Below are 25525 nucleotides of genomic sequence, written 5' to 3' on the forward strand. Positions count from 1 at the left end.
GTCAGAGCACTATCTAGTACCCCTCCCAGGGACTCCAAGAAGGTCGGGTACTCTGCACTGCCGCTCGGCCCCTAGGCCGAGACAACAGTGAGAGACCTGTCCCCGACCCGAAGGCTTTGGGACATGACCCCCTCGTTCACCAGGGTGAACTCCAACACATGGCGACTGAGCTGGGGAGCAATAAGCAATGCTACCCCAGCTGTCCGCCTCTCCCTGTGACCAAAGCCAGAAAGGTGGAGCGTCCAGCCCCTCTCCAGGAGTTGGGTACCAGAGCCCAAGCTGTGCGTGGAGGTGAGCCCGACTATCTCTAGTTGGTATCTCTCAACCTCCCGCACAAGCTCAGGCTCCTTCCCCCCCAACGAGGTAAAGTTCCACATCCCAACAGCCAGGAGCTGTGAGCGCAGACCGGGCCGCCTGGCCACCCAACCTCAACTGCCACCCAATCCTCTCTGCACCCAACCACCATGGCCCCCTCTGCAGGTGGTGAACCCATGGGAGGGGGTCATGTCCAATCACCATTAATTTACCTGAGCACCTGAGCTCAATTCAGAGCTTCCTGGCAAAGGCTGTGAATACTTAGGTCCATGTGATTCCTTCTTTTATATATATATATATATATATATAAATTTGCAAAAATCTCAAAAACACTTTTTCACATTGTCATTATGCAGTATCATGTGTAGAATTTTGAGGAAAAAAAAATAATCATCCATCCATCCCCAAGGTGTTCCCAAGCCAGCCGAGAGATGTAGTCCCTCCAGCGTGTCCTGGGTCTTCCCCGGGGCCTCCTCCCAGTGGGACGTACCCGGAACACCTCTCCAGCGAGGCGTCCAAAATTAATCAATTTTGGAATATATATATTGTATGTGCAATATTGTACATACAACAATATTACATATACAAGGATAGCAGCTCAATTCAAAGCAGCATGCTGCACTCATAGCAACAGAAATACCACAAATTGCAACTTTCCAGGAAATAAATAAAATATACTTTTTATTGGTACAAAATTGCAACCGGTGAATGACTCTCCAAATGAAAAAAGTGTGTGAGGTGGCGAGATGGGGGGAGTTGAACTCTGTCCAAAAGAAGAAATGTTTTGGTCTAAAGGGTGCACTTCATTCTGAGTGTATCCCGACTGTGTGTGCACTGTATTTCATTAAAGCATAGAAATCCATGGAGGTAAGGGTTTCTATTAAAGCCTGCACTTCCCTTAAGACTAACAACCACCTATGGCTTACTGGGAAAAGCAGTTTAGTACCAACATATATTGATAGAAAGAGCAATTAGGGACCTACTAATGTGCTGTTGAAGAGAAAAGCATTCTATAACTTTCATTCTGTCTTCCTCTCAATGTTTCCATCTGTACTAAGACCTCTAGATCATTTCCATTCAAATGTAGACGCACAAGGATAACAAATTAAAGGAAAAAAATAGATTCCTGCAGTCATTTCAAAAATCATAAAGGTGCTGCCATACAGCATCATAAAATTGATTGAATTTCTTGTCACATATTGTGTTTTGCTCTCATGTCTCTTTCCAGGACAATGAGACTGCACTGTGGCCTTCACACTGCATCACAATGTAGGCTCGACAAATTTTAGAGCTTGTGAATTTAAATTTGCTCATCAGCACTTTCATTTCTCTAGACAAATGTGTTAATGTGAAGCAATCTGTGTATAAGCTACATGTCAAGTGATTTCTATTCCTTGGCAATGCACTAATAACCCCATCTCTGAACCAAAAAAGCAATAAGCAGCAACTTAAGGACCCCCATATGGCTATTTTGTTCCCAGTGTTCCTGGCGCTCATGTAATCACATTAAACTAGAAATACTTGTGCAGTGTTCCCAAAACTCATTTTAAATTATCTCATTCATGAGATTCTTTTTAATATAAAAGTTATAAATGCAACTTAATTACAATGAAGAAATTAACAATTTTTTGTTTTGTTTTGTTTTAATCCCATCATTGCCATGGGTTTTTAGAAAATTCTGCAAAACAAAGGAACATTCTGAACTGACATTAAAACCAGTATTTGTTTTTCTTCTGCTTTCACCTGCTTCTATTCAGGGTCCCTACACCAGATCATTCTTTTCCATTTCCTCCAGGCCTGCACATCATCTGTATCCTCCATCATCATATCCATAAACCACTTTTTTTGGCTTTTCTTTTCTGCGCCTGTCTGGCAGCTCTATCATCAGCATCCTTCTCCAGATATACCCCACGTCACTCCCCTGCACATTCCCAAACTACCTCAATGTCATTCACTTTGTCTCCTGTCTGCATGGTCCCACTAATATATTCATTCCAAATTCTGTCCATTCTAGTCACTCCCAAGAAAAATAGCAGCATCTTCAGCTCCACCTCTTGTGTGTCAGCATCAGTAGCTGTTCTCATAACAGTCTTTTAAGTTTTCCCTTTCGCTATTGCAAATACGCTTTTGTCACATATCTCTTCTGTCAATATTTACCACCCACTCCACCCTGCCTGCGCTCTCTTCATCACCTCTCTCCGTCACCTCTGCCATTACTCATTTGCCATTGTTGTGTGGGCCGCTGAAGAGGAGGTACTGCTGGCCCACCACCACCAGATGGCGCCCTGCTTGAAGTGCGGGCTTCAAGCACGAGAGGGCGTCATAGCAACCGGGAGTGACAGCTGTCACTCGTCATCAGCACCAGCTGTCACTCATCCACATCACCACCACCTTAAAGGCCGGACTGCAACTCCACCTCCCTGCCGAGAAATCAGCTACCTTGGAGGTAATTTCTCTGCTGTATTTAACGCTGACTAATAGTCTGAACTTCTTTGCAGCCGTTTTCCTGTGGTGTTGCCTTATCTGTGGGATTGGCGTTCGTTGTGATCAGCGACGGCTTCGCTTCACACCCCAACCAGATAAGTGGTTAGACAGGAGCTGCACGAGTGTGTGACTGGAGGTGGAGGTGCTCCCTCCCAAAAGAACACAGACTGTGGGATTACTGAGTGTGCGTACTCACACTCACCTGTGCTGTTTCTGTTCTCTGCCAGCAGTGCCAGGTCTGACAGCTGGAGACGGTGACCACCTGGGGACTCCGATGTTCTTCAGATCCGTTGGCGGTGAGGGCCGTGTGGGATCCGGCTCGGTTCTGGACGGGCGTCTCCTATCCTCAAGCCTGCCCACACGTCACCCAACGTGTAATTGACTGTAGTTCCAAACTTGTTGTTGTCTGTATTCCATTGTGCACAATTTATAACATTAAATTGTTACTGTTTGGCTTATCCATTGCCCATTCTTTTACGCCCCCTGTTGTGGGTTCTTGTTCCTACACTTTCACAACAGGATTTCTCGGCCAGCGTCATGGATCCCGAGGGGCGTCAACCATCGCTTGAACAGCCAATGGAAGAGCGAGGTGCACAGGTGCCAGCAGGAGGCATGTTAGGTGAGCTGCAGCACATCTTAACCGCTTTTACTGCTCGGTTGGACTTAGTTACCGAGCAGAGCATTGTTGTCAATCGAAGGATGGAGGCTCTCACCGCCCAGGTGGAAGCGCATGCTCAGGGCGCTGCTGCAGCACCTCCTCCTGCTGACCGAATGCCAGAGACAGACATTCCACTGGTCGTTCAACGAACCCCCCACCTTCCCCTGAAGCATACACAAGTCCTCCGGAGCCATACGGAGGCTGTGTGGAGACGTGCGCAGACTTCTTGATGCAGTGCTTGCTCGTCTTTTCACATCGTCCCGTCATGTACGCGTCAGACGCTAGCAGGGTGGCTTACATTATAAATTTGCTTCGAGGAGATGGCACTCTGGGAGCAGAATTCACGGCTCCTAATGACTTACACTGGGTTTGTGAGGCAGTTCCGACAGGTGTTCGACCACCCTCATAGAGGCGAGACCGCTTCAAGTGTGCTGCTGTCGATAAGACAGGAGTGTCGGAGCGCAGCGAAGTATGCAGTCGACTTCCGCATCACGGCAGCGCGAGCCGGCTGGAATGCTGTTGCGCTCCGTGCCGCCTTTGTAAACGGACTGTCCCTGGTCCTTAAGGAGCACCTGGTGGCGAAGGACGAGCTGCGGGATTTAGACGGGCTTATCGACCTGGTTATACGGTTAGACAACCGATTAACAGAACACCGACGGGAGCGAGACGAAGGGCGTGGTCAGGCACAAGCCGTCCCTCTTCCTCCCGGGTCCGAAAGGGAGCCGTCTTCCCCACGCTCCACAGCCAGGGCACTCCACGTGACGAGAGCTCCCCCTGCTGACGTTGCTATGGAAACGAGCAGGGCCAAAAGGCGATCAGATCAGAGACAAAGGAGGCTGATCCGTGGGGAGTGTTTTCTCTGCAGCTCAACCGAGCACACACAGAAAGAATGCCCCAAACGGTCAAAACAGCAGCACTCGTCCTTAGAGACTGGGCTAAGGGTGGGTCACAATACCCACGCGGGGAGACCCCGAAAATCTGCACGTATCCCAGTCACGATCCTGAGTGGGGATCTAACCCTTCACGCCCCAGCACTGGTGGACACGGGGTCGGAGGGGAATCTGCTGGATAGCAGATGGGCAAAGGAGGTTGGGCTCCCTCTAGTGGCCTTATCGTCACCATTGTTGGTGCGGGCACTAGATGGCACCCTTCTTCCACTAATCACACACCAGACACAGCCAGTGACATTGGTTGCGTCTGGAAATCACAGGGAGGAGATTGTGTTTTATGTAACACCTTCTACCTCCCGAGTGATTTTGGGTTTTCCATGGGTGTTAAAACACAATCCCCGGATTGATTGGCTGTCTGGGGTTGTGGTTCAGTGGAGCGAAACCTGCCACCGGGAGTGTTTATGATCCTCGGTTCCACCCGGTGTGACAGCTAAGGAGGAGGTTTAGTTCCCCCCAATCTGGCGGCGGTGCCAGCCGAGTACCATGACCTTGCTGATGTCTTCAGCAAGGATCTGGCACTCACGCTGCCCCCCGCACCATCCGTACGATTGTGCCATTGATTTGATACCGGGCGCTGAGTACCCGTCCAGCAGGCTGTACAACCTCTCACGTCCGGAACGCGAATCAATGGAGACCTACATCCGGGACTCGTTGGCTGCCGGGTTGATCTGGAACTCCACCTCCCCGATGGGTGCTGGTTTCTTTTTTGTGGGCAAGAAGGATGGCGGACTCCGTCCATGCATTGATTACAGAGGGCTGAACGAGATCACGGTTCGCAACCGATACCCGTTACCTCTGTTGGATTCAGTGTTCACACCCTTGCATGGAGCCCAAATTTTCACAAAATTGGATCTTAGGAATGCTTATCACCTGGTTCGGATCCGGGAGGGAGACGAGTGGAAGACGGCATTTAACACCCCGTTAGGTCACTTTGAGTACCTGGTCATGCCGTTCGGCCTCACCAATGCGCCCGCGACATTCCAAGCGTTGGTTAATGACGTCTTGCTGGACTTCCTGCATCGGTTTGTCTTTGTATATCTAGACGATATACTCATCTTTTCTCCGGATCCTGAAACCCATGTCAAGCATGTACGTCAGGTCCTACAGCGGTTGTTGGAGAACCGGCTGTTTGTGAAGGGTGAGAAGTGCGAGTTCAACTGCACTTCTTTGTCCTTCCTGGGGTTCATAATCTCCTCCAACTCCGTCGCCCCTGATCCGGCCAAGGTTGCGGCGGTGAGAGATTGGCCCCAACCAACAAACCGTAGGACACTGCAACAGTTCCTCGGTTTTGCAAATTTCTACCGGAGGTTCATCAAGGGCTACAGTCAGGTAGTTAGCCCCCTGACAGCCCTGACCTCCACAAAAGTCCTCTTCACCTGGTCGGATTGGTGCAAAGCCGTGTTTAGGGAGTTGAAACGCCAGTTCTCGACTGCACCAGTTCTGGTGCAGCCCGATCCCAATCGCCAGTTTATAATTGAAGTGGACACCTCTGACTCAGGGATAGGAGCTGTGCTATCCCAGAGCGGGGAGTCTGACAAGGTTCTCCATCCATGTGCCTACTTTTCCCGCAGGTTGACCCCGGCTGAAAGGAACTATGACGTCGGCAATCGGGAACTTCTTGCGGTGAAGGAGGCTCTTGAGGAGTGGAGACACCTGTTGGAGGGAGCATCGGTACCATTTATGGTTTTCACGGACCAATGGAACCTGGAGTACATTCGGACCGCCAGGCATCTGAACCCCAGGCAAGCCCGCTGGTCACTGTTCTTCGGCGTTTTGACTTTCGGATCACCTACCACCCCGGGACGAAGAACCAACGATCTGACGCCCTGTCCCGGGTGCACGAAGAGGAGGTCAAGACCGAGCTGTCAGACCCGATGGAAACCATCATCCCCGAGTCCACTGTCGTGGCCACCCTCACCTGGGATGTGGAGAAGACCGTCCGGGAGGCCCTGACACGGAGCCCGGACCTGGGGACAGGTCCGAAGGACAAATTGTACGTCCCACCAGAGGCCAGGGCTGTGGTCCTAGACTTCTGTCACGGTTCCAAGCTCTCCTGTCATCCAGGGGTGCGAAGGACCGTGGCAGTGGTCCGGCAGCGCTTCTGGTGGGCGTCTATGGAAGCCGATGTCCGGGAGTATGTCCAGGCCTGCACCACCTGTGCCAGGGGCAAAGCCGACCACCACAAGGCCCAAGGCCTCCTCCAGCCTCTGCCCGTGCCTCATCGCCCCTGGTCTCACATCGGCCTGGACGTTGTCACGGGCCTCCCGCCGTCCCAGGGCATGACAACCATCCTCACGATAGTGGACCGGTTCTCAAAGGCGGCCCACTTTGTGGCCCTCCCGAAGCTCCCGACAGCCCAGGAGACTGCAGACCACCTGGTCCACCACGTCGTGCGTCTGCATGGGATTCCATCGGATATTGTCTCAGACCGTGGTCCTCAGTTCTCCTCTCAGGTCTGGAGGAGTTTCTGCAGGGAACTGGGGGCCACCGTGAGTCTCTCGTCCGGGTTCCATCCTCAGACGAATGGACAGGCAGAGCGGGCGAACCAGGAATTGGAGCAGGCCCTCCGCTGCGTGACCTCCGCGCACCCGACGGCCTGGAGTAACCATCTGGCCTGGATCGAGTATGCTCAATAATAGCCAAGTATCGTCTGCTACCGGCCTTTTCCCCGTTTTGAGGTGTGTTTGGGGTACCAGCCCCCATTGTTCCCGCTAGTGGAGGGAGAGGTCGGGGTGCCCTCGGTCCAGGCCCATCTGAGAAGGTGCCGTCAGGTGTGGCGTACCGCCCGCTCTGCCCTGCTCAAAGCCCGGACGAGGGCCAAGAACCATGCAGACCGCCGCCGTGCCCCGGCCCCTACGTATCAGCCTGGGCAGGAGGTTTGGCTTTCCACAAAAGACATTCCCCTGCAAGTGGAATCCCAGAAATAAAGGACAGATACATTGGACCTTTCACCATACTCAAGATCCTCAGTCCAGCCACAGTGAAGCTGAAGCTGCCAGCTTCGCTGCGGATCCACCCGGTTTTCCATGTGTCACGCATCAAACCTCACCACGTTTCACCCCTCTGTACCCCCGGACTGGCGCCGCCTCCTGCCCGGATCATCGACGGGGGAGCCGGCTTGGACCGTGCGCCGGCTCCTGGACGTCCGTCGGAAGGGCCGGTGGTTTCAGTATTGGTGGACTGGAGGGGTATGGACCCGAAAAACACTCCTGGGTGAGAGGAGCTTCATCCTGGACCCGGCCCTCCTGGCCGACTTCTACGGCGGCACCCGGACAAGCTCTGGTCGGGCGCCAGGAGGCGCCCGTTGAGGGGGGGGGTTCTGTGTGTAGGCCGCTGAAGAGGAGGTACTGCTGGCCCACCACCACCAGATGGCGCCCTGCTTGAAGTGCGGGCTTCAAGCACGAGAGAGCGTCATAGCAACCGGGAGTGACAGCTGTCACTCGTCATCAGCACCAGCTGTCACTCTCACATCACCACCACCTTAAAGGCCGGACTGCAACTCCACCTCCCTGCCGAGAAATCAGCTACCTTGGAGGTAATTTCTCTGCTGTATTTAACGCGACTAATAGTCTGAACTTCTTTGCAGCCGTTTTCCTGTGGTGTTGCCTTATCTGTGGGATTGGCATTTGTTGTGATCAGCGACGGCTTCGCTTCACACCCCAACCAGATAAGTGGTTAGACAGGAGCTGCACGAGTGTGTGACTGGAGGTGGAGGTGCTCCCTCCCAAAAGAACACAGACTGTGGGATTACTGAGTGTGCGTACTCACACTCACCTGTGCTGTTTCTGTTCTCTGCCAGCAGTGCCAGGTCTGACAGCTGGAGACGGTGACCACCTGGGGACTCAGGACTTGGCGGCTCCGGTTCTGGACGGGCGTCTCCTATCCTCAAGCCTGCCCACACATCACCCAACGTGTAATTGACTGTAGTTCCAAACTTGTTGTCTGTATTCCGTTGTGCACAATTTACAACATTAAGTTGTTACTGTTTGGCTTATCCATTGCCCGTTCTTTTAAGCCCCCTGTTGTGGGTCCGTGTTCCTACACTTTCACAACAGCCATTGATGAATTACAAACATTTTTATATGTACTTATTGACTATTCTATGGCTATTCTGTGGCAAATTAAGCAGATAATGCATCTGGAGTTAATTCTGAGTGTTTTATTTGCATTAGATGTTCATTAGAACTCTCAATAAGCAGTCCAAAGAGGTGCAAGTGAAGGAAGCTATAAATTTGTGTATATAACAAAACTAAATCTGTCAACAGGTATACACAGGGTACAAGCTTTGTTTGCAGACCGCCTCGCTACTCCAAACAACTCCTAACATTTCAAATTCTGGGATTGTGGGTCTGAACTGCATGGCCACATGGGCAATGGTACTATCACACCAGGCTTACCACCAAGAAGACAAGCTTCAGCCAAGATGTCAATTCTTTTTCAGCACATCCACTGAACAACAGCCAACAACAGAGCCCGCCTTCTTTACCAGACTGTCCAGTCGTCCATTATCCATCTTCTTTATGGTACCTTGCCAGCACACAACAGCATTCAAGATTCAAACTTTATTTATCTCTAAAAGGGCAATTCATATCACACCCAATCAGTGATGCTGCTAACGTGTTACTTAGTAACGCGTTACTCTAATCTAACCACTTTTTTTTTAGCAACGGGTACTCTAATGCGTTAATCTTTCCAAATCAGTAATCAGATTAAAGTTACTTCTCCAAGTCACTGTGCATTACTATTACTATTATTTTTGCATTGTGGGTCGATAGCAGCATTAAACTTGGTGCGTGGACAGGGGGTCGGGGTTTAACTGAACTGCACACTTTAAGCGAGCGGTGAGCTTTTCATCCACGGTTTTCTGCAGCAGCTACGACTCGTCCTCACCTCTTAGAGCGCGGTGACAACAGCACACCTGCACTTAACTTTACAAAGACATTTTTATGCTTTTTTCTCCTTTATTTAGAATTCTGAGCTGAGCCGCTCCGTATCTGCTTGCTAAAAACAGCTGATCCACCATGACGCGTCTACAGCAAACACTTTTTTCCCACTCAAATGCATCTAAACTCTCTGAGGACCACATGATGTGAAAATGCAATAAACTTTCTTATCTGTAAATATGGTCATGTTTTCTGCATAAATAAATGTTATCCATTCTTTGTGCTTAAACGCCAAAGCAGGGGCGAATCCAGACGGAAAGGGGGCGTGGGGCGGAGCACGGATGCAGCACCCCCACAACACCCCTAGATTAAAGGTCCACTTTTTAAGCCTTTTTTTACTACAACTACTAATACTCCTTATAATAATAACAATTTTGACAAGTAAATGTTAGAGAGAATTTAAATGTTAGAAAAATGTTTGAAAGAATTTAAGCGATTCAAGATTCAAAGCTTTTATTGTCATATGCACAGTAAAGAAACACGTTTCCCTGTACAACGAAATTCTTACTTTGCTGCCCGCACTGGATGGCCAAATATATATATATATGCTTGAGCTGCTGCCTCCGCAACCCGACTCCGGATAAAGCGGCAGAAAATGGATGGATGGATGGATGTAATATATAGTTACATTTATAAACAATGTAGGTTAGAAATTGCAAGTTTTACTGTTACAGTGCTGTCAACAGTTAAATATGAGGTCAAGAAACAGGTCTTTATTTTACTTTTTATAAAACAAGTATTTATTTTCATTGAAGTCAAGAAAGGGTGACTATAAAGTGAGTTTTGGCAAAACAGGTATTATTGTCATGTTCAGGTGGCAGAGGGTTGTTGTCAGCAGCTGGGGAAAGTAACTAAAAAGTAACTAGTAATCTAACTTAGTTACTCTTACAATTGAGTAATCAGTAAAGTAACTAAGTTACTTTTTCAAAGCGTAATCAGTAATTGGATTACTTTTTCAAAGTAACTGTGGCAACACTGCACCCAATTACCTCAGACAAAATACAGCAATTATTCCAAAATTATTACAAGTTGAACGTAATAATGGCACACATCAGAATTAAAATGCTGCACATATACATTTGATTGTTTATTTACGCTAACCTTTAACACAGTCAATCATCCGAAATGACCGCAGCAGTCTCCTGCACAGCCGCGAGTTTGGGGAAGCGGTGAAGGCCGCTGCAGCTCAGATTCACGCGGCCTCTGGAGGGGGGAGGAGTGGCAGGGCGGAGGCAGGGGGGTGGTAGGGATGGGCATAAAAGAGGAGTGTCATTCAAGTATCATTTGCATAATAAGGTATGCCCACTTTATACACTCACTCCCTCATCTTCAACCGCTTGCTCCAATTAAGGGTTGTGGGGGGCTGGAGCCTACCCAGCAGTCATGGGGCGTGAATCAATCACAACAAAGTGAACTTCATGCAATTATATGCATGCATTTTAAGCCTATTTTGCCCGTTTTTTTAAATTTGTCGGCACCCCCTAGTGACCTACTTCTACCAGCAGACAGGCATTGCTCATTCGTGTGTATCATGGTGCATAGATTCATGCCAGCATTCTCCAGCAATGTTGTGAAGATCTGCAAAAAGTTCTGTTTTGACTGCTCGCTGCAGTAGGTTCTCCTTTATGAAGTTGGCAACCTTTGACCTACCAAGCTCACTTTAATAACTTAAGCACGTAATGGTCCATAGATTGCACTTGCAAAGATTGGTGTCAATCAAAGTGATGACTTGGGGTGAGATAGGTTTATTATACTTTACATATGTGGCGATACTGTAGAAAAACAGAAAACAAAAATGGGTGGAGTCTAAATCAGAAGATTTGTCACACTCAAAAGAATGTGTGCATGTATGAATGTTGATTGTTCGAGGTACAGTGTTAGGGTTTTGATTATTATAGCTCCACCTGGAGGCGAAAACATGTCAAATGTGCAATGGCACTACTGTCTTCTGGTGTGTATCATTCCTCAAATTTTCACCTTGATAAGTTGAATGGTGTGAGCCACACCCACTTTTCTATTTAAAAAGCCAATAGACTCCTTTGACCAATCATGATGTACTAATGCATTTTATGCAAGAGCTGTCCCAAAATTACCCATATCGAATTTTGTGTGATTCCTCTTAGCCAATCTTGAGATACAAACTTTTGACATTTACAGCACCCACTAATGGACCTAATGGCAGTGTTGCCACAGTTACTTTGAAAAAGTAATCCAATTACTGATTACTCCTTGAAAAAGTAACTTAGTTACTTTACTGATTACTCAATTGTAAAAGTAACTAAGTTAGATTACTAGTTACTTTTTTAGTTACTTTTCCCAGCTGCCGACAACAACCCTCTGCCACCTCAACATGACATGATCCTGTTTTGCCAAAACTTACTTTATAGTCACCCTTTCTTGACTTCAATGAAAATAAATACTTGTTTTATAAAAAGTAAAATAAAGACCTCTTTCTTGACCTCATATTAACTGTTGACAGCACTGAACCGTAAAACTTGCAGTTTCGAACCTACAGTGTTTATAATGTAACTATAATTCATTCTAGCATTTTCTACATTTAAATTCTCTCTAAATATTTTACTTGTCGAATTAATATATTTTAAGTAGTATTAGTAGTTGTAGAAAAAAGGCTTCAAAACTGGACCTTTAATCTAGGGGTGTTGTGGGGGGGGCACATCCCTCCCCCACGCCCCATTCCATCTGGATTCGCCCCTACTTTGGCGTTTGAGCACAAAGAATGGATAACATTTATTTATGCAGAAAACGTGACCAGATTTACAGGTAAGAGAGTTTTATTGTGTTTTCACATCATGTGGTCCTCAGAAAGAGAGTTTAGGTGCATTTGAGTGGGAAATAGTGTCGCGGAGGATCAGCTGTTTTTAACCGTGCAGGATATGGATATGGAGCGGCTCAGCTCAGCTCTAATAAAGGAGGAAAAAAAGTATAAAAATGTCTTGTAAAGCTCAGTGCAGGTGTGCTGATCACCGTGCTTTAAGAGGTGACGACGAGTCGAGCAGCTGCAAAAAACCGCGGATGAAAAGCTCACAGCTCACTGAAAGTGGGCAGTTCAGTCGAACCCCGACCCCCTGCCCACAGACCAAGTTTAATGCTGCTGTCGACCCACAATGAAAAATAATAGTAACGCACAGTGACATGAAGAAGTAACTTTAATCTGATTACTGATTTGGAAAGATTAACGCGTTAGATTACTCGTTACTAAAAAAAGTGGTCAGATTAGAATAACGCGTTACTAAGTAACGCGTTACCGGCATCACTGCCTAATGGACCCATTAGTACCTAATGGAAACTATTTAAATCTAACTGCTTCCAGATCAGCATTATCAGCATTAGCCTACCATTACAAAGATAACCTCAACTACCTGTGTTAGGTGTTCATAACAGGAATTTCTTCCTTTATTTCTTGGGTAGGTTTGGCCCCATCAAGCACATTTTTATAAATTACGCTTATGAGGGAATGTAGACTCTGTGTGCAAAGTTTAATGTTCAGCAGAATAACGGGTTGTGCCTCAAAAAGTCAGTTTGCATTATTTTTGCAAATGTATGCAAACACTATCCAGGCAGAAATGGGCATAGCCTAACTCGGGAGATTCAGCTTGAGCCAATGAATGAGCCCACATAAGGCACATGAATGTGTGTTAGACAGTTTAGGAATTAAAGTCCAAAATGCAAACATGCTGCCATAGTGTCCCCTATAGGTGGATTTGTTTATTTTCTTTAAGGGTAGGGTTTTGTATCAGTTTGGGCTCCAGTATTCCATTTGGGGGGGATCCTAAGAAAAACAATTGGGTTTCAATCCCTGCTGGGACTGGGAACAGCTGTGGTTTGCAACCACTGCTCCCAGCTCTGCCGGGCTTGGACCCCTAATAAATCCATCATACAGATATCAGAATATTTCTCGACAATCTAGGACATTCTTAGCTAAGCAACATAACAAAGTGTGAAAGACCATGAAGATAACTTATGTAAGAAGATGGCAGAACTCTTTCCTTGGTTAAGAAAACCCTCTTCACTATATGTAGCCAAGTAAAGCAAAGGTCCATGTATCACTGTCAAAGTCTGCATTAAAAAGACTCATTCATGAATGTAAATGCAAAGAGCTTACAGCAGTGTGCAGAATACTGGTATCACTCAACAACAGGAAGGGCATAGAAGACTTTCCCAAAAGAAAATCTAAAAAAAAAAAAAAAAAAGCTTGTGGAGTTCTTGAACAAGATTCCTAGGACAGATGAAACCAAGACTAACTTGCACCAAAACGATGCATCATCTTCACCAGTACACCCATGACAGCATGTTACCATGCAGGGCATCCAACTGCACAGCAGGGCCAACTTGGGAATTAAGACCCTTGCTCAAGGGCACCTCAGTGAGCTTCATGCCTGATGAAGAATCAACCCAAGAATCCTTGTTCATAAGCTCAATTCTCTCATCTGGAGGCCAACACTTCCGCAATGCTCATGACCAAATACTGTCAAAGCAACCCAAGTCCTTCTCACTGCAAAGAAATGGAAACTTCGAACATGCATATCTCATGCCAAAGACAAAACTGAAGCAGAAAGTAGCAACTGGTTGTAGTAAAGGACTGGCAAAGCATCTCAACAGAAGAAACTCAGATGTGTTGTCAAAGTATTAACAATTTTCTCTATAAAAATGTGAATAGTTCCTAAATGGTTAAAGTGATCTTTTTGTTAAAGGCTTCAACTTAAAAATTAAATTGTATAGTTCAATCAAATACATTATTTCAACTCGATTATGGTGGTGTAAAGAGGCAAAATTACTAAAACTGCCACTGTCCAAATGCTTACATGTGTGACTGTATCCTGTGCTGCCCTCACATACTAAATCCAAAAACACACAATGTAAGCCCTTCTGGTATTCTCCCCAATACTCCATCAACACTGTCAAACATTGCATCTTTAGTTCTCTTTCTCCGCGTGAAACCATATTACACCTCTCAGATCTTCACCTCTTTTCTAAGCCTAACTTGCACTACTCTTTCCCACAACTTCATGCTGTGACTGATCAACTTCATGCCTCTTCAGCTGCTACAGCTCTGCACATCACCCTGTTTCTCAACAATCAATACCAGTACCCTTCTCTTCCACTCCTCAGGCGTTTTCTCAGTTTCTTAGCTTTTTTATGAAACAGTCTGGTTAAAAACACACATCTTACTCCGAACTTACCACATTTTGGTGTTTGGTAGTGCCCATTTGTATCCCTGTGTGACAGGTTAGGTGGCCACTTCCTATTGCATAATGAAGCATGGGAAAATGTGTGTTTTCACAGCATCATCATCTCTCTCTTATAACAGACATAACTATCTGCTTTGCTTTCAGATCATCAGGGAACATTCATCTATGTTTGGGTTATGGTCATGGCCATGATTATCCTCAGGCTGGACTCAGCCATCAAAATTGTATCTGTATGTGGTGAGAAAATAGTTGGTTCCTTTGTGTTTGATAACAATCTTCTCCTGTGATGTCTTATCCTCCTTATGTCTTATTACTTATTATATTATATATTTCTTTTTCTTGAGCCACTTGGGTGGGTAGGGAGAGTTCCCATGGGATAAAAAAGCTTTTTAACCTACCATCCCTGGTTCTCAAGACCAGGCACCTAAGTGGCTCTACTCTACTCTTTTCTACTCTCCTATTTTACTCTTCCTTTTTAGATATTTAGATATACCATTGTATACTGGCATAGTTCCACCTTAGAATTGGAATATAATATATAAAATATACCTTACTGAATTTTCATGTAGAGTCATTCACTTGTCTTGGCAGTGACATACATGTCTCTGGGTGCTCTGTCTTTGAGATTGAGAAATGCCTTTGCAAGAGCTTATGGAGTCATGAGGTCACTTGACTGCAGTGTTTGGCAATGCCGGTGTAGCAGACCGAACGGTCCGCCCCTAAAAATCAGTCCACCTTTTGCATCTGCGCATGCATCATTTTGGACCACAGCAGCTCATCTGAGATGGAGTCTCTTCACCCAAAGCAATCAAATGGATTAATGGGATTATTAACCATCAGATGATAAAGGTAAAACTTCTTAAATCATTCTAAAGTCAGTTTTAAGCAGAAACGAGGCTGTTTTAAGCAGGAACGAGGCGAAATTCTGTGACACTTTGAAATGTCCGATGCACATCAGCAGCTGCTCGTTTAGCCGCAGTGCTCTGATCGCTTCCGCCACCTTTTATGATTAAATAATGCTGAATTTATGTGGAAATGATTGTTGTACAAAAGCTTCAGATATCTGTCACTGAGATAGAGGATGACTGGTGTGCAGTTTGAAGCAGAAACGAGGTGTTAATCCGTGAACAGCGTCATCAGGGGGGACCGATTTTTAGGGGGACCGTTTGGTCGGCAACACCAGTATCTTTGCAAAAGATCCAAATCTTTAGGGTTGTGGTGCTTCCTGTCTTACTCCATGGTTGTGACACTTGGACGCTAACCAGTGACCAAAGGTGACAACTGGATGTCTTTGGTACTAGGTTTCTTCAAAGGATCCTTGGGTACCACTGGGAAGACAAGCAGTTACTTATAGTGGAGGAGATATTTATAATAAATTTTACAGCAAAATCGTTCAAAAGCTGGTACAAGCACCAAATTTGGCATGATGTTTCCCAAGATAGTACTTAACAAATCTAGTCAATTGGTCACTTGAAAATCCATTGAAATACTCTGATCACAATGGATGTTTTGCGGCATCAGTGGAATATGAGATGGCATCTAATTTCACGATGGAACCCCAAATGAATTTTTTCTATGACTGATTGCTTGCCAATATTAAAAATTAAACCCAATACATTCAGCACTTATCATCTTTTAACAGGCCTACACAAAGTAGTTTCAAGAGATGAACACTTTTAAAACATCTGCTTGGTGGAAGCCATTAATACTCAATGTAATAAACATCACTCTAATTTGACACCTAAGCCAAATAAAACATAACAAATACCATAAATAGCAAATCAAATAAAATGTGCTATAATTAAATGGAAATTGACAACAATATTATTTTAATTGATCAAATAGGAGCATTTCCATGCAAAAAAAAAACAAAAAACTGATTTTATGTCCTTTTGCGGTCCTCTTGGGAAATGGCCACCATCTTGAATCTTTAAGTGGCCAATTGACCAGACATGTTGAGTAATATCATGAGAATCACTATGCCAAATTTGGTGCCTGTACTACCAAATTCATGATTTATCGACTATCTGCTCCACTATTAGGGAAATCAAGCTGTGGAGTATCACTTGCATTGTGATGGAGCATCAGCTTCAACATTTTGGCCATGTGGTATGTTTCTCAATGCATGATCGAGTGCTGAGGATCCCAGTGGCTGGTGAAGGTCAAGAGGATATCTATTTTTCTCCTGGCTGTGGCAGATTGATGGTTATTTTAAAGATTTTGGGATGGACCTGTTGTCTGGGTGATTGCTGTCCAGGACCCAGGGTGGTTTGTGGTGTCGTGGTTGTGTTGTGTCTTTCTTTATGTTTTGATGTGGTGTAGAATGTGCAGTTCTCCTAGTGCATTTGCACGTATGGAAATAAAGGCTGTTTTAAGGATTTTGAGCTTTACCCACTTTTTTAAACACACTGCTATTAATTTGAACACAGCTGTACCAGTCACAAAATGCAATTCATAAAATGCAATAATATGATTTTGATGAATAATATACAGATTTCTAAAAAGTGCCAGAGTAGTACTCCAGTTAGGACTCAGGGTAGCTGGCTGTCATACATACCATAGTAAGTATTAGAGACACCTCTGTCTAGCCATTATTATCACCATCTGACAGCCTACAATTTATTTCAGGTTATATCTCCTGCACAGGATCAATGCAGTGACCATATTATATTAGTCAGAGAATGAACTGTTTGAAAAAGACTCTGTAAAGATTGTCCAGGGGAGCTGTCATTTTTATGGGAAAACAATGGCTATTGCCATCATCTTTGAAAGTACTGTTGCTCAGTGTTGTGCTCAATCCAGTTAAAGAAATGAAACAACTTAGATCCAAATGCATGTAAGAGCCAGTGGAATAATTACTTCGTTTTTCTCATTTGGTAATACATGCCATGGAGTGTAACTAACCAACCAAAACCACAGATATGTATTACCAGCCAGTAGCTGAATCGGAAAATTTAAAATTGCTTATATATATATATTCACTTTCAGACAACATGATCATCATGCTCATTCTCATGTTTATTATGCAACAAAGCCGAGTCGCCCAGTTTCTGACAAAATTTGATGCAGTCGCGCTGCTCCAGTTGTTCCGCCATTTCCTTGCAAAGAAAAAAATGATGAGAGACGACACCCATCCTCACGCAAAGGCTGCTTACAAGCAAATGACGCAATCGACAGGCGTGAAAAAATTCACGCATGTGCACGAAGGTTCAAGGTTGGCTCATGCAAGCACACATGATTCAAACCCATCAGGTTTTTGAAAAAAATAAAAAGGTCCGATACTTTTCTAACAGACCTCGTAGTGCTAAATCACAACAATGCTTCCTCAAGGTGCTTCACCTGAGTAAGGTCTAACCTTACAAACCTCCCTGAGCAGGCACAGGCAACAATGGTAAGGAAAAACTCCCTCTGGTGATAATGAGGAAGAAACCTCAAGCTTAGGCCATTCTAAAAGTTACCAGGTTTTTACAGATTGTTTCTTAACAAACAGAAAAAATGGAAAACAGAAACAGAATAAACAGAAGAGCAGCAAAAACTTTCCTTAGTCAAAACTAGAATAGAGTCCATCTTGGGTCTCTAATCCATGTCCAGCACTGGTAGGGTCCAGAGGTGTCATCTCCAGTCATTGGTGCAACATGCACAGCATCCCGAGGTCAGTCCAGCACCCTGGGTGCAGGACCAGCATCGATCATGCGTATTGTCACTGCCTCGGAGAGAGAGAAAAAGAGCAGAATCAGTCGCCCTCAAATAACTGCACCTAAGGCATTAATTTACCAGCAGTAGATCAACAGGTAAACAGAAAGATTAATAAAGTGGTCACCGGCAGCTAGCCCTATACTTTAGTAATGAGACCTGTTTCCTTGCTAATAATATGGATTAAAAGGAGAGGAAGCATAGTTCCATACTACACTGGTATGCTAGCTATATGAGAGGGAGAATAGACGCGACTTTAATCTGGACTTGAATGTCTCTGTGGAATCTGACTTTTATTTCCGCAGAGAGATCATTCCACAAGGCAGGCGCATGATAAGAGAAGGCTCTGTGGACTGCAGACTGTTTTGTAACCTTAAGCCCCTTTCTCACCGGGCCAACAAAGAGTTGCGTCATGTGGTAACATGCAGCCTAATGTCACAATACACTGGGACACGCAAAGGGTGACACGAAACGGATGCAAAAAATTAAACGTTTAATTTTTTTCGTGGATTTTCGGAATAGAGCACTGGATGCAGAAAGGAAGTAGTTTTCATGCAGGTTGGGCAACATTACAGTACTTAACGTGACTGTATGCCACGCCCATGCAGTACCACACTACCCGATGCCATTTTATGATTCCTGCTGTGCTCCATTGTTGCCGAGCTATAAATCATGAAGGATTGTTGTTGACCTTTTTATACCATTGGACTGTGTATTGTTGAGGACTGTTCTTGCAGATTTTTTGCCTCCTTCTGTGTTCCTCTTCTTCTCTCAAGCAATCAGATTCTGCCAGAACATTAACTAATGTTCCCAAGACATCCAGATGCTGCAGAATTGCAGCTTTTACTTGAGGACTAAAAAACATGATCTCTTTCTGCAAACAGTCCACCAATTCCAAGAGCAACGACGTGTTCTGTGTTCTGACAGCAGGACAAGACTGGATCGGACGGTAGCTGACACTGCAATAATGCCAAAACAGCGCGGGTTTCCGGCGTTACATAATACGCAGCATATGCAACTGTATGCTGGCCTCGTGTGAAAGGGGCTGCAGGGAAACAAAGTAGTCCTGTGCCCTGAGAATGCAGAGCATGGGCTGGTACGTAGATAGGGAGGCATTAATCAATGAATAATTTTATAAGTTAATAACAGAACTTTAAATCAGACCTCACAGAAAAAGGAAGCCAATGAAGGGAGGCCAAAATCTGTGTAATGTGGTCAAAGTTTCTGCTTCTTGTCAAAATTCTGGCAGCAGCATTTTGAACTAATTGGAGACCCCTAATGCAGTAAAGCAGAGAATAGGACATTGCAATAATACAGTCTAGAAGAAACAAATGTACGGATCAGAGTCTATGCATCAGCCATACAAAGGATGGGAGGAATCTCTGCTATGTTACAAAGGTAGAAAAAAGCAGTTAGAGTGACATCTCTGATGTGTAGGTCAAAGGGCAATGTGGGATCAAAAATCACTCAAAGGTGCCTCACTTTGTCAGTGTGATGTATGATGCACGAGTTTAAGTTAAGCATTAGCTGGTCAGACTGATGTGGATGTCTCACTGGACCAAGGACCATCATTTCAATCTTCTCAGAATTTAATAGTAAGAAATTACTAGACATCCAGTTTTTCATTTAAGCAAGGCAGTCCTCTAAATTCTTAATGTGTATGAGATTACTAGCAGTTATCTACATGTACAACTGAGTGTCATCAGCATAGCAATGAAGAGTAATCCCACTATGCCAGAGTGTAAGCCCAAGGGGTGCTATGTAAAGGGAGATAAGCAGGGGGCCTAAGATGGACCCCTGTGGAACCCCGTATTTAATCGGAACAAGGTTTGAGGTGACGTTATTGTATATGACACAGTGAGAGCAACTGGTTAGGTATTATGTCAACCATGCAAGGACATTCTCAGCAATCCCAAAGTGATTCTCCAACCTAAAGAGTAGTATGTGATGATCCACAGAGTCGAATGCAGCACTAGCATCTAACAGTAACAGAACTGTGGTGGTGTCTGTATCCACTGCAAGCAGGAGATCATTGATCACTTTAGTGAGAGTTATCTTCCATGGAATGGTGTGTTCTAAATGCAGACTACAGTGACTCAAAGAGGTTATTCTCAGTAAGGTGGTCCACGAGCTGCTGTGAAACCACTTTTTTCAAGAATCTTTGACCAAAATGATGGGTTTGATATCGGCCTATAATTTTTCAGCAGACTGGGATCAAGGTTAGATTTCTTAAGCATTGGTTTAATCACTATGGATTTAAAGCATTTAGGAAAAGATCCAGAGAATAGTGACAGGTTAATAATTTCCAATACAGTAGGCCCAAGTGTTGGCCACAGGTCCTTAAACAGTTTTGTTGGTATAGGGTCAAAGAGATATGTTGTGCAGTTACATGTTTTGTCAGTGCACTCAGTGAAATAATATCAAATTAAGTAAATCTAACTGAGGTATCAGTAACAGTACCCACATCAGCAACAGGGTGTAGTGGTGGGACAAAGGCATGCTGGGATATATTTAACCTAATGTCATCTATTTTCTTTTTGAAGTAATCTAAGAAATCTTGACCAGTTAATGGAGAGTGACTTCAGTTCATTCTCCTTGAATAAGTGTTGCCACTGGGCCAAACAAGAACTTTAAATTATACTTGTTTTTGTTACTCAAATCAGAGAAATAACCCTGTTTTGTAGCCCGCAGTGCATGCTTATCGTCTACAATAGCATCATGCCACAAAAGGTGGAATACTTCTAGTTTTGAGCTTTGGATTTTCATTCTAGACCTCTTGAATTATGCTTGGTGCCACGTAAATTATCACTGAAGCAAAGAGAGTATGTTTTGGGGGGACGTGGTTTTAGTGTAGGTTGATCAATCATGTCCAGTGTGCTCATGAGCACTGAGTTTAAGCTGTTCACAAAATTAGTACTGCATGATGGTGTTCCGAAAGTAATACTAAGATATCAGGAGGTCTGGCTCCAAGTTCAATTGTAGCTGAAGAGTTGATGTGTTGCTGTGGTGAGAAATAAGCATCCCGTCCCAGTAGACAAGGCAATGAGACAGTAAACTTAATAAGTGAGTGATCTGAAACCACCGACACACGAGACATAATATTAATATTTGAGACAGTAATACCACAAGCTTGGACCAAAGCCAGGGTGTCTCCACTAATGTGAGTCAAATCCTGAATGCATAGCTGGAATCCTAATGCATCTATAATGTCCATGAAGGATTTTCAGAGGGAATTAGAAGTCTTGCTTACATGAACTTTGAAATCACCAACAATCAAAATGTTATTTGCATAGGTTGCGATAAACTCACCAAATTCATCTAAGAATTCAGAATATGGGCCTGGGGGCCTACACATGGTGACAAAGTAACATGGTTGATTTTTATTCTTCTGACCTTGGCTATGTGTGGCATCCTCAGCAGAGCAGAGAGTCAAATATCATTAAGATATATGTCATTAAGCCATTAAGATAAACCCAGATTCACGAATAAAAGCAACACCTCTGCCTTGCTTTATATTGTGAGGAATGTGACGAAATGTGTACGCAGGTGGGTAGGCTTCATTTAAGAGGAGGACAATGGTAGGTTTCAGCCAGAGTTCACATAAACCCATTATACCTAGGCGGTGTTCCATAATTAGATCATTTACAACAGAGATTTTGATATGAATGAGACCCAAACTAAAGACCTCACTAGGGTTGGCATTTTGACTGTTTGGATTCAGAGATGGTTTCAAAGTTGTATATGTAAAATGAATCCTTAAATTAAGTTTGGGCTTGTGTAATTCCACATGTGCTGAAAATAGCAGACACAAAATATTTGACATTGCACAATCAGTGGGACACTCTCCTAGTGCTATCCAGTGTAGTAAGAGGCACTAAATTTGAAAAATATTTCCCTTTATGCTATTTATGGATATATCTGCGGAAAGAGGCCACAGTCTCAACTTCAAAAATTTTCCTTCCTAGCACATAATCTATGCTGTAACCATTGGGGAGTTCCTGCATGTTTCCCTGCTATGGTAATGGACTGTACAACCACATTAATATGAGGCCCTGCAGGTTCTCTAATCACCTAGTCTGTGGCCTGCTGTAGTGTCCTAATGTTACCCTCCCTGTTGAACTCTATCTATGTTCACAGATAAGATGGCATGGCAGCACCTTCCCCAGTAGGGTGAAGGTCATACAGGATCAGCAAGTCACGGCAACACCAGAAAAAGGGACAGTTATCAATAAAACTAAAGCATTGTTGTCTGCAAAACTGCACCAGTCACCTGTTCAAAGATATCAGCCTGCTAAACGTCTCGTCATTTCCATACCATAGACTATTAGTCGATGCCAACACAGCTTTCTGGTGAGGTCACAAGTCCTCTCTTTGTCTATTTTGTGATCTCTGATTGTTGCATTCTAACATCGCTGGTGCCAACACGAATAACTATGTGGGTATAACTAGTGTTGTGTTCCTCTGTCCGTCTGCCCTTGTGCATAGTAAGCACCCAAAGGTGAGAGGTAGTGTAGGGTGTTCTGTAATCTAACTTTGCAAGTAATAGAGCCCCTATCAATAATGCATGTCATTCTGGCCTGGAGATCCTGATAGAAGTTACCTGTGGGCTCAGAGGGCTATCAATAGGCATAGCTAAGCTGAAAAACAGTTCACAGTCGGCAGCTGTGTACTAGCTGGGTACTACAACCAGGCACCAAGCGTTATGGGATTTCTTCCGTCTAATCATGGTCCAAAAGCCATCATCTTTAGCTGGCAGAGCTAAGCTAAAGCTAATGGGCGCACTAGCTGCACCAACACTGAGCTCGTCTGGAGTCCCCATGATATCTAACTCCACTGAACCAAGAAACTGCTTTAACTTACAAACACGGCTCCTTCTTGTCAGTCCCTGTTTCACATCTGTTCTAATCTATTTACATTCTCACAGTATTTTCCCAGCTTCTTATCTTGTCTAGTCTATTATTCTCTGCATTTCCCAGCTTCCTATCGAACATAACATCTTTTTACTCTTTTCTGTTTTTTTTTTTCATTATTCTCTGCATGTGCATCATCATCTTCTATTCCATGTATTATCTTCAGTTCATGTAGTGCCTGTATGTTTTGCTGCCCTCTGGTGTTCCCTTATATCCATTACATCTCCTCTGCCTCTGATTAATTCCACCTGTTTGGGTCTGCACCTAGAACTGGTGAAAGTGGCTATACGAGGTCTATTAGAAAAGTATCCGACCTTATTATTTTTTCAAAAACCATATGGATTTGAATCACGTGTGATTACATCAGACATGCTTGAACCCTCGTGGGCATGCAAGAGTTTTTTCACGCCTGTCGGTTACGTCATTCGCCTGTGGGCAGTCTTTAAGTGGCCCACCCTCTTGTCAATTTTTCATTGTTTAGGAATGGCTCAGAGACTGCTGCTTTGTTTGATAAAATTTTTTTCAAAAGCTGTAAGGCACAACTGAGTGCACACCATTCGATAAATTCAGCTGGTTTTCGGTAAAAATTTTAACGGCTGATGAGAGATTTTGGTCTGGTAGTGTCGCCGTAAGGACGGCCCACGGCGCCTGATGGCGATCTGCGCTTCGAGGCAGCAGCGTCTCGCCATTTCAAGTTGAAAACTTCCACATTTCAAATCAAATCAATTTATTTATATAGCGCCAAATCACAACAAACAGTTGCCCCAAGGCACCTTATATTGTAAGGCAAGGCCATACAATAATTACGGAAAAACCCCAACGGTCAAAACGACCCCCTGTGAGCAAGCACTTGGCAACAGTGGGAAGGAAAAACTCCCTTTTAACAGGAAGAAACCTCCAGCAGACCCAGGCTCAGGGAGGGGCAGTCTTCTGCTGGGACTGGTTGGGGCTGAGGGAGAGAACCAGGAAAAAGACATGCTGTGGAGGGGAGCAGAGATCAATCACTAATGATTAAATGCAGAGTGGTGCATACAGAGCAAAAAGAGAAAGAAACACTCAGTGCATCATGGGAACCCCCCAGCAGTCTAAGTCTATAGCAACATAACTAAGGGATGGTTCAGGGTCACCTGATCCAGCCCTAACTATAAGCTTTAGCAAAAAGGAAAGTTTTAAGCCTAATCTTAAAAGTAGAGAGGGTGTCTGTCTCCCTGATCTGAATTGGGAGCTGGTTCCACAGGAGAGGAGCCTGAAAGATGAAGGCTCTGCCTCCCATTCTACTCTTACAAACCCTAGGAACTACAAGTAAGCCTGCAGTCTGAGAGCGAAGTGCTCTATTGGGGTGATATGGTACTATGAGGTCCCTAAGATAAGATGGGACCTGATTATTCAAAACCTTATAAGTAAGAAGAAGAATTTTAAATTCTATTCTAGAATTAACAGGAAGCCAATGAAGCGAGGCCAATATGGGTGAGATATGCTCTCTCCTTCTAGTCCCTGTTAGCACTCTAGCTGCAGCATTTTGAATTAACTGATGGCTTTTCAGGGAACTTTTAGGACAATCTGATAATAATGAATTACAATAGTCCAGCCTAGAGGAAATAAATGCATGAATTAGTTTTTCAGCATCACTCTGAGACAAGACCTTTCTAATTTTAGAGATATTGCGCAATGCAAAAAAGCAGTCCTACATATTTGTTTAATATGCGCATTGAATGACATATCCTGATCAAAAATGACTCCAAGATTTCTCACAGTATTACTAGAGGTCAGGGTAATGCCATCCAGAGTAAGGATCTGGCTAGACACCATGTTTCTAAGATTTGTGGGGCCAAGTACAATAACTTCAGTTTTATCTGAGTTTAAAAGCAGGAAATTAGAGGTCATCCATGTCTTTATGTCTGTAAGACAATCCTGCAGTTTAGCTAATTGGTGTGTGTCCTCTGGCTTCATGGATAAATAATGCTGGGTATCGTCTGCGTAACAATGAAAATTTAAGCAATGCCGTCTAATAATACTGCCTAAGGGAAACATGTATAAAGTGAATAAAATTGGTCCTAGCACAGAACCTTGTGGAACTCCATAATTAACCTTAGTCTGTGAAGAAGATTCCCCATTTACATGAACAAATTGTAATCTATTAGATAAATATGATTCAAACCACCGCAGCGCAGTGCCTTTAATACCTATGGCATGCTCTAATCTCTGTAATAAAATTTTATGGTCAACAGTATCAAAAGCAGCACTGAGGTCTAATAGAACAAGCACAGAGATGAGTCCACTGTCTGAGGCCATAAGAAGATAATTTGTAACCTTCACTAATGCTGTTTCTGTACTATGATGAATTGTAAAACCTGACTGAAAC

General features: G+C 44.4%; 1 long non-coding RNA gene across 1 annotated transcript; it reads left to right on the top strand.

Moving 5' to 3' along the window:
- Positions 1 to 489: 489 nt before the first annotated feature.
- LOC117502951 lies at positions 490 to 22646 on the top strand. The gene is made up of 4 exons (XR_004558441.1): positions 490 to 501; positions 12137 to 12139; positions 18161 to 18169; positions 22574 to 22646. It is a non-coding gene; the product is annotated as an uncharacterized LOC117502951 (long non-coding RNA).
- The last annotated feature ends 2879 nt before the right edge of the window (positions 22647 to 25525 follow it).

Source organism: Thalassophryne amazonica, chromosome 2 (assembly GCF_902500255.1).
Source record: "Thalassophryne amazonica chromosome 2, fThaAma1.1, whole genome shotgun sequence".
NCBI classification, from domain to species: Eukaryota; Metazoa; Chordata; class Actinopteri; order Batrachoidiformes; family Batrachoididae; genus Thalassophryne; species Thalassophryne amazonica.